Source organism: Erpetoichthys calabaricus, chromosome 12 (assembly GCF_900747795.2).
Source record: "Erpetoichthys calabaricus chromosome 12, fErpCal1.3, whole genome shotgun sequence".
Classification (NCBI taxonomy): Eukaryota; Metazoa; Chordata; class Cladistia; order Polypteriformes; family Polypteridae; genus Erpetoichthys; species Erpetoichthys calabaricus.
In genome coordinates, this window is record NC_041405.2 from 156,718,773 (window position 1) to 156,728,763 (window position 9,991).

Here is a 9,991-nt window from a genome sequence, read left to right on the forward strand (position 1 = left end):
AATATTTATTATTATATCTAACGTGCACAAAGCACACACACTCCACAATACTCATATAATTAATAAACAATAATCCAATCAATAAACAATCCTCCACACTCCCAGACGCATTGCCACCCTTCCACCCAGCTCAGCTCACTGTCTGGGATTTCCCATGGTCCTTTTATAGTCCATGACCCGGAAGTGTTTGTCCCTCAGTCCATGTGACTTTCTATCACTTCCGGGTCAGGCAAAACTTCCTTTTCTTCAGCCTGGAAATATGGAAAATATAAATCTCTGGGCCTCCCTGCAGCGACTCCTGGCGGCCCCGACGTTATCCAGCAGGGCTGTGTATTAAAACTCCATAGTCCATGATGCCCTGCTGGAATTCGGGGCATCTCCACGTTGCAAGGAGGACTCCACCTAGCAGCCTGGGGGTATTGGCCGGGATGAATGGCCGGCCGTATTCCACACCTGTTTCACTTCTACGCGGGCGAAGCCGCAGGGGACGGCTAGTATGTATATATCGTGACAGATAGGGAGCGCTATCGCTCCCTTGAACCATCAGACACCACGCCAGACACCAGATAAAAGTCCAAATATAATTTTTATTTAGACTACACAGCGCACAAAGCACCCTCCACTCCACAATACTCATAAATCACTACAATACTAATCAATAAACAATCCTTCACTCTCCCAGACACGTTGCCACCCTTCCACCCAGCTCAGCTCAACGACTGGGATCTCCCACAGTCCTTTTATAGACTGTGACCCTGAAGTGTTTCGCTCTCTCTGTCCATGTGACTAAGAACACTTCCGGGTCAGATAAAAACTTTTCTTCTTCATCCTAGAAGTACGTCATTCCCTCTGTCGCCGTGACTAAGACGTACTTCCGGGTTATAGGTGAAATCAAAGTCTCTGAGTCTTTCTGCAGCGGCCCCTGTAGGCCCCATGGTATTCAGCAGGGCTGTGATGAAAAACTCCACTGTCCATGATGCCCTGCTGGAACTCAAGGCACCACTATGTTGCCTGCAGGAGTCCACCTGGCGACCTGGGGGTATTTGCCAGGATGAAAGGCCAGCCGTATCCCACAATATATATATATATATATACAATATCAATAGTCGCCTAGGGATGTTTTTGTTGCCAAAGCATGGAAAAAGCTATGGGAGGTAGACCCCCCTGCAAACTCAATCCTGATCAATGACCCGTGTCAGGCGGGACTGTACTGGGTCATGCTGTAACTGCTACCAAACAGGGGTAGGCAGATGTGCTGCAAGTCTACATACGTGACAACCCTCTCTGTTCCGATGGACAACAGCAAACCACGGCCCACATCGCCAATGACCGTCAGCGGGTGGTCTTGCTATGCTGCATACGGCCTCGGCATCTGCTACTGACTGGCTGAGACAAGACAACTGCATTCGCTAAACAAGTATCAGTTTTTTCCTCAGGTTTCCAAAAAAGCGTAACCTAAACCATTCTATTAAGATTCCAGATCCTGAACATTTGCCACCTTAACACTAAAAGCTGCTCCCCTTCAGACATCTTACCATAGACCGTGCAAACACCATTAGGATAATGCTCCTTGACGTATGCTCTAAGGGCATCATCGCAAGCATCTCTCCAGGGTCTCAAGTCAGACTCCCCATCATAAGACTGAGAGTCACTTGCTTCTTTCCTCAAATGGTCAAATTTGAATGAAAGCTTGTTTTTGGGTGTCAAAAAATCTTCCCTGACCAAGATCTCCATGCTCTGTTATCAAGACCTGATCTCCATGTGCTTCAAGTTTCACGGGGTAAACTGATCCATGTTGTACTGGGCAAATGCATGAGCAGCCCCATCCCTGAGAAGATTGTCATTATTGAGCAGCAACCGCACATCATTGAAACGTTCGTTAAATTCTCCTGGTGGTGCATAAGGTTATGAAATTGGCAGCGATGCGCAGCTCCTCCTCATCCAAGAGCGGCTCTTTAAAGTCAGCCATCTTGGCTCACCTTAATACAATACAATACAATACAATACAATTTATTTTTTGTATAGCCCAAAATCACACAAGGAGAGTCGTAATGGGTTTTAACAGGCCCTGCCTCTTGACAGCCCCCCAACCTTGACTCTCTAAGAAGACAAGAAAACCCTTGTAGGAAAAAAATGAAAGAAACCTCGGGAAAGGCAGTTCAAAGAGAGACCCCTTTCCAGGTAGGTTAGGCGTGCAGTGGGTGTCAAAAAGAAGGGGGGTCAATACAATACAATACACAGAACAGGACACAAGTAATCCTCAATACAGTATAAAAATAAAAATTTTTGAAGTATGGATTAGAATTTAACAGTAGATCCATCCATCCATTTTCTAACCCGCTGAATCCGAACACAGGGTCACGAGGGTCTGCTGGAGCCAATCCCAACCAACACAGGGCAGGAACCAGTGCCGAGCACGGTGCCAACCCACTGCAGGACACACAAACACACACACTAGAGACAATTTAGAATCGCCAATCCACCTAACCTGCATGTCTTTGGACTGTGGGAGGAAACCCACGCAGACACGGGGAGAACATGCAAACTCCACGCAGGGACGACCCGGGAAGCGAACCCAGGTCTCCTAACTGCGAGGCAGCAGCACTACCACTGCGCCACCGTGCCACCTTAACAGTAGATGATATCACATAATATGATTTGGATTTGTGTAGAGTCCTGGAGACCTCATTTATCAAGCTGCCTCCCCCATTTGGCCATCCCACAGCTGAAATAGCACTAATCCGATGAAAGGACCCCTCTTTCCCATGATTCCTGTGATCCTCCATCAGGGATGACTTTATCTTAGGCAGGCAAAACAACTTGGCAAGTGGGCCGTGGCACCAAGTGCCACATTTGAGTACCAAGAAGAGAAAGAAAATAAGTGAGGGTTAGTAACAAATTGTAACTCTCATGTTACTTATGTTTTAGTGCTAATGACTAACAACAGAGATGCAGTCTGTACAGTTAATCAGCAGCTCTAGTCAGGGTGTGCTAAACTGAAGTTGTGAGTCTTCAGCCGGGATTTAAAAGCTGAGACCGAAGGGGCATCTCTTATAGTAGCAGGCAGACCAGTCCACAGTTTAGGGGGCCCTGTAACTAAAAGCTTGACCTCCCATTGTTATTTTATTAATCCTTGGAATCAAGAATTAAGACTGTAGTATTCTGCATTGAGCCACCTTTTACATTTTCTCCATTTTATATTTTTACATTTCTACTCTGGAGACGGAAACAGGAGTCCAACGCGCTAAGGGTGCTTTTAATGTTTACAGGCCGAAGAAGGAGGATGTTAAGTTTCACCTTCTCACACACAAGGTCACCTCCAGCAGCTCAGCCGAGCTTCACAGAGTGTGAATGCCATCTACAGAGCGCTCAAAGTCACTTCCCGCAGCTCTCACTTTGTCCTAACCGACAGTGAGACGTGCAGCAAGGCTGGGATGAAATATGAAAGGACGGTTAGACTGAAGGAAAAGTGTGGAGCAGGAGCATCCAGAGCCAGGGTGACAGCCCTGACATCTTCAATGAGTTTTGAACAGGAGGGCTTCAATAGAATTTAGATCAGAGTCACACAAGCCTCACCAGTCCAACAAACACATCGCAGGAAATCAAAACAAAGTTTTTTATACAAAGTTATTGTCTGTTTTTACCTGCGTTGTTATCACTCTTTAATTTAATGTTGTTTTTGTATCAGTATGCTGCTGCTGGAGTATGTGAATTTCCCCTTGGGATTAATAAAGTATCTATCTATCTATCTATCTATCTATCTATCTATCTATCTATCTATCTATCTATCTATCTATCTATCTATCTATCTATCTATCTATCTATCTATCTATCTATCTATCTATCTATCAAAAGGCATTCTGAGTTCTTCCATTATTTTTCCCCTCATCAAACAACACTCAATACCCCAAAATTTTAGAAATTTTTGCTAATTTATTAAAAACTAGCTGTCCCCCGCATAGTAGTGAAACAGGACAAACTTTAAAAATCAATTAAAAAATAAAAGAAAATATGCAATAATTTGTACTGAGAAGAATTTATATTGATAGCTTTTGTATCCGAGGACCTCTTGAAATAGAATATTTTCAGTTTTGCTATCAGGGGTGAGAATGTAGCTGTAACCTCTTTGCCAAAAATGTAAAGCGTTGGCAAGGTACCTCTGGTCAAGGTAGAAGATAGGTGCGCTCTAACGTCAAACGTCAGCACTGTCTCTGATGGAAGAGCGTCCCCCGCGTGAGGAGAAGAGCACATGGCCATGATATCTCTGACATTCAGCAGGTACCCTCTAAAACAGGGGTCGCCAACTCCAGTCCTGGAGGACCACCCTGGCTGTAGGTTTTCATTCTAACCCTTTTCTTAATGAGCGACCTGTTTTTGCAGCTCATTAAAATCTTTTGAATTCATTTGAATTGACGTGCTCTTGAAGACTCAGACCCCTTAATTGTTTCTTTTTCCTTAATTAGCAGCCAAACAATAATGAGATACAAAATGAGCCGAAACAACTGGTGTCCATCATATAACATCTGAAAATAAAGAAATTTGAAAGTCTCCGGAATGTCGATCCTCTCAGGTTCGCAAAACATTTTACCGGCGCTCTTAGAAAGAGAAAATCAACAATTCCGGAAATGTCTGCTAATGCACCACGAGAGCAGCAACAAGCCACAAAATTTAAGAATTGGTTTAATTAACAAGAAGAATTGGTGCCTCATTAAGCAGCTGGTTAGAATGAAATTGGTTGGAGTTTGACAGAAGTATTGAGTGTTGCTTGATGAAGGGAAACAATTAATTTAAATGATTATGGAATATAGCTGCAACATAACAAAATGAGAAAAAGCGAAGGGGACTAAATACTTTCTGAATCCACGGTACTGATTTGTTGTTTAGTTTACTACGTGATCCACTTCATGTAATTAACAGTTAATCAGAAGTAGATAGATAGATAGATAGATAGATAGATAGATAGATAGATAGATAGATAGATAGATAGATAGATAGATAGATAGATAGATAGATAGATAGATAGATAGATAGATATACTGTATACAAAATCAAACCCATTATTTCCCTCTCTTCACTCAATGAAGTTCAAAGACATTGGGCTACAAGCTGCCATACCAGCAGGTGACACTCCAGCCAATCACACGCCTCTTTAAATTCGAGACCCAATTAAAATGTCACTCACACAGACTGACAGCCGCACTGGTACATTTCATTTCCTCTTCTACTGCGCCACTTCAGTTTACGGCACAATAAGAAGGACTTGGTCACCATGTACGCTTTCTCATTCTGCCGTCTATGAATAACTTCATCAATATGGGTGTGTTTAAATATACGGTGCACTTCCGAACACATTTCAGAGTGTATTGGAGTAACACAAGAGACTTCAGCAGGAGACAGAAGGAGGAACAAAGCCCCCAGTGAACCCAATTCATTTTAAGACTTTACTGGATGAGACGAGAGCAGCTTCATGCTTCCCCTGCTTAGTATGTAAGCAGTTAAGGACATCAGTGCCACCCCAGGATGAGTAGGGGAACTGTTGTTAACATTATCTTCTCTTTCATCCACAGTTTTGAGAGGCAAGCCAAGAAAGAATCCTAGCTCCGCCTTCAGCCCAGAGCAGGCTCCTCCCATTATGGTCCGGCTGCAATACAAAATGGGTGGTTCTTATTGTAATACAACCAGTAGGCAATGGAGATGGAGCCCCTACTAAGTTGTATTCAGTTTTTGGCACAATACATGTTATTCTTGTCCCGTGCTGAACATAGTGTTTTATTTTGTTATTTTCTGTATTGGCATGATGCTTACAATTAAATGCGGTTTAAGCAGCAGTAGAATTACAGGAACTAGAGCCATTCAGCAGTTCACTATGTGTCTGAGTGTGACAATATATAGAGGCATATATTGTGTCTATATAGATAGATAGAAAAGGCATTATATAATAGATAGATAGATGTGAAAGGCACTATACGATAGATAGATAGATAGATAGATAGATAGATAGATAGATAGATAGATAGATAGATAGATAGATAGATAGATAGATAGATAGATAGATAGATAGATAGATACACCTGTAGGGTGGCGTGTCGGCCACTCAACCTGACACAAACAGACACAAGAGGCACACTTACAAAACTCACGCTTTTTATTTCTTGAGCTCTTTCTTAGTACAGCACCTTACACAGTGCTCCAATCACCAACAATAACTCAGTCCTTTTCCTCTTCTTTCTTTCTTTCTTTCTTTCTTTCTTTCTTTCTTTCTTTCTTTCTTTCTTTCTTTCTTTCTTTCTTTCTTTCTTTCTTTCTTTCTTTCTTTCTTCTATTCTGCCGTCTCTACTCCTCCCTTAGCAAGCTCTGTCCTCCACCTCCCAACTCTGGCTCCCAGAATGGAGTGATGCGGCCCCTTTTATATTGTCCCCAGATGTGCTCCAGGTTCTCCGTGATGATCTTCTGGCAGCACTTCCTGGTGTGGTGGAAGTGCTGCAGTCAATGGCTCCAGAATTGTTCAAGCACCCTCTTGTGTTCCGGGGGAGGTATTGCTTCTCTCCCGGCCTTCTCATCTTCCAGGCGTCTGCCACAATAAATAGATAATGAAAGGCACTATATAATAGATGCTGAATAATATTTTGGCTGAAATGTCCTCAGTGTTGATGTATCACAGAAAGGATGTGCTGCATTGTTCATAACAGCACTTTTGTTTTAATTCTTTCATTTGCTATGACTTTCAGGGGGATCCAGAATGCGTTCCTTAACTTTTAATTAGCTTGCTACTTCAGTGAGCCTCTGTTGAAGCATAGAAAAATCACACTGGTCATCACAGAGTTGTAGAAGATGTGTAGGATGTCACTACCGACATTAAAGGAACACGACTCCTAAGAAGAAAATCTTCTCTGCCCTTTCTACTATAGTTCCTTTGTGTTATGAGACCAGTCCAACCTGTCATCGATGTGGACACCCCAAGAAGACGTGAGAGCATACCACCTCGACACTTGTTCCAGGTGTACAGGCTTTTTGGTGCGCCAAAAGTCAATAACCATTTCCTTCGTTTTGCTGACGTTTAATTCCAGACATTTCTTTCTGCTCCAAGAAGCAAAATTCTCCCCCAGACTCCTCTCCTCTGTCTCATCCCCCTTATCAATACCCCCATAAGTGTAGAATCATCTGAGAATTCCTGCAGGTGACCAACCTGCTGTTCTATTTCTAGTCTGAGGTGTACAGAGTGAAGAGTAAAGCAGACAGGCCTGTTCCTTGTGGTGCTCCAGTGTTGCTCTTACAGTCCTCAAGTCTCAATAATGGTGGTCTGCCCCACAGATTGTCCATCCAGATTTAGTTAATCCCTTAACTGAGATGGCTGGGTGGTACTGAAGGCACTGGAGACATCAAAACACTTCATTCTCATAGTGCTGCCGGACTCATGGAGCAGACGGATCATTGCACCCTCTACTCAGATCTTTGCAAAATAGACAAACTGCAGTGAGCCCAGGTGGTCTACCACAAAAGGACTCATATAGTCCAGGATTGTCTCTTAGAGGTCTTCATGATATGAGATGTTAGTGTCACTGCTCTGTAGTCATCTGGTGAAAAGGCGCTTGTCTTCCTTGGAACAGGAACAATGCAGGATGTTTTCTACTGCAGCATCACTTTCTGGAGCCTTCAGGACAGGCTGAACAGGTGACATGGGACACCGCACTGATGGTCAGCACAGGTCTTACAAACTTGAGGAGTGACTTCATCTGGCCCTATAGCTTTTCCTGTGTGTAGCTTCCTCACTTGGTCTTCAGTTATGGAGAGTCCATGCTGATGGTCAGAGGTGGAATCGTCACGGGCAATTCCAGTGGACGTGGTAGGAGTTATTGGTGTAGTAGGGATGGTGTGGTGGGACTGGCCATTGGAAGAAGGTGGCAGTGGGAGGGAAAATATTAGCCCCAGATATTAGCTTTGTCCACATCCCCTTTTAGCACCTGACCCTTGGATTGCTTGAGTCCAGTAATTCTGCCCAGTCCATTCCAGACACCCTTCATCTTATTCTACTTTAGCTTTGTTAGATAAACTTGCTTATGGTGATAGATTATGGAACGTGATTGGGACCCTTGAGATATGACAAGTCTGAGCTTCAGTGGAGTAAGCCTATCAGATTGAAGGATCTTCAGAACCTGTTCTTCAAAATCTAAGCACGGGAACTGCACAAAAGAGGAGTTGCTGATATTGTAAGTGGAGCCAAAGCTGCAGCAGCGCCTGCCTCTCCTCCGGAAATCTCGATATTACTTTTACTTCTGAAAGGTTCCATTCATATCACGCTGCTTCATCAGCTGTCACAGACATAATGGACGGCTCCGGCGTGTAGTCAACTGACTTCTAGTACTTTGCACGTCGTGATCATCTGCACTTAACTGCAAACGGAACAGGCCTCTTCTCAAGCTTTCCGAGACAGAAACACGTCGGGATGACTCGATAACACCTTGTCAGAGAAAAGGCCATAAACAGACGAGACTTGTTTGTTTCAAACTCCCGGCCCTGAAATGATAGCCTTCAAAAGCTGGAGCTTCTGCGCTTCAAGAATAATTCACGACAAAGAGGCTCTTCTGAGTGAGAAAGATGGATCTCAGTCAGTTAAGCTCTCCATCTGGCGCAGGCAGCCTCCTCCGACGTGGAGACTCGACTCAGCCGGCAACATGAATCCTGTCATAAAATCCTTAATAGGATTATAGATTGCCAAAGGAACTAATTGGTCAAACTCTCAAAGTAAAAAAAAAAAAAAAATCGGAAAGCATTTCCTTGTGGCTATAAATTGTAGAAAGCACACCTGTCATTTGAAGCCATTAAATTAGGAAGCACCAGGGCAGGAACACAGAAAGCACATTTTCTGAAAGGCCTAGATGGATTTCTGGATGCTGGGCCGGCTGGAGAGTGCAGACTGAGGTCAAGGCATTTTATCAGAGTCTTCATTGTGTGCTGAAAACCAAAAGACGTAGCTGAGGATGACGAGATGCAACCATCCGAGGTTAAAGGGGGTCACCTCGAAGGTCACAGTCTGAGGAAAACAAAAATGGAGACGAGTCGAAATAATCAGGGCAGCAGGCGGGCGCGTCAAAGCTCCAGTGTCTGGGATGTGAATTCTGGCCAGGATGCCATCTTGCGCTCTTCTCTGGGTGGGTCTGGACGAGTTTAACCTCCTGCATCCCAGAGACGTGCACGGCCAGCTCTGAACTGACCCTTTGTGAGAGAATGTAGGGTGGCATGACCGGGCAGTAAAGTGTACAAGTACTAGAATGGGTGTTGTGACCTGTGCTAGGGACAGTGGACCTCTCTGGCACTGTGACAAACAGCAATGTAATAAATGTGGTTGTCAAAAAAAACAAATATATATTAATAGTTATTCTATAATATTTATAAAATATATATTATAACTATTGGGCGGCACGGTGGTGCAGTGGTAGCGCTGCTGCCTCACAGTAAGGAGACCTGGGTTTGCTTCCCGGGTCCTGCCAGCATGGAGTTTGCATGTCCTCCCCGTGTCTGCGTGGGTTTCCTCCGGGTGCTCCGGTTTCCTCCCACAGTCCAAAGACATGCAGGTTAGGTGCACTGGCGATTCTAAATTGGCGCTAGTGTGTGCTTGTTGTGTGTGTGTCCTGTGGTGGGTTGGCACCCTGCCCGGGATTGGTTCCTGCCTTGCGCCCTGTGTTGGCTATGATTGGCTCGAGCAGACCCCCGTGACCCTGTGTTCAGATTCAGCGGGTTGGAAAATGGATGGATATTACAAACTATTATATACGTATTAGTGGGTTCGCCCCTGCTCACTTTGCTTGCCAACCTCCTCCCTGGCCTGCACTACGCGCCAGCCACTTCATGTCTCTGCCATTTGTGTAGTGAAGAGGGGGGCCGAATGCACCCCAAGGAGACACTGTCACTCCTCCGAAACCCCCTCTTAAACGGTGATACAATGAGAAACAAAAACAGTATTTTTTTTACCTCCTCTTTGCTCGATCAGCTG

At 44.4% G+C, this 9,991-nt stretch overlaps 1 pseudogene; it reads right to left on the reverse strand.

Annotated features, from left to right (window-relative positions):
- Positions 1-1,455: 1,455 nt before the first annotated feature.
- On the reverse strand, positions 1,456-1,969 carry LOC114663199 (F-actin-capping protein subunit alpha-1-like; annotated as a pseudogene).
- Between the last annotated feature and the right edge of the window lie 8,022 nt (positions 1,970-9,991).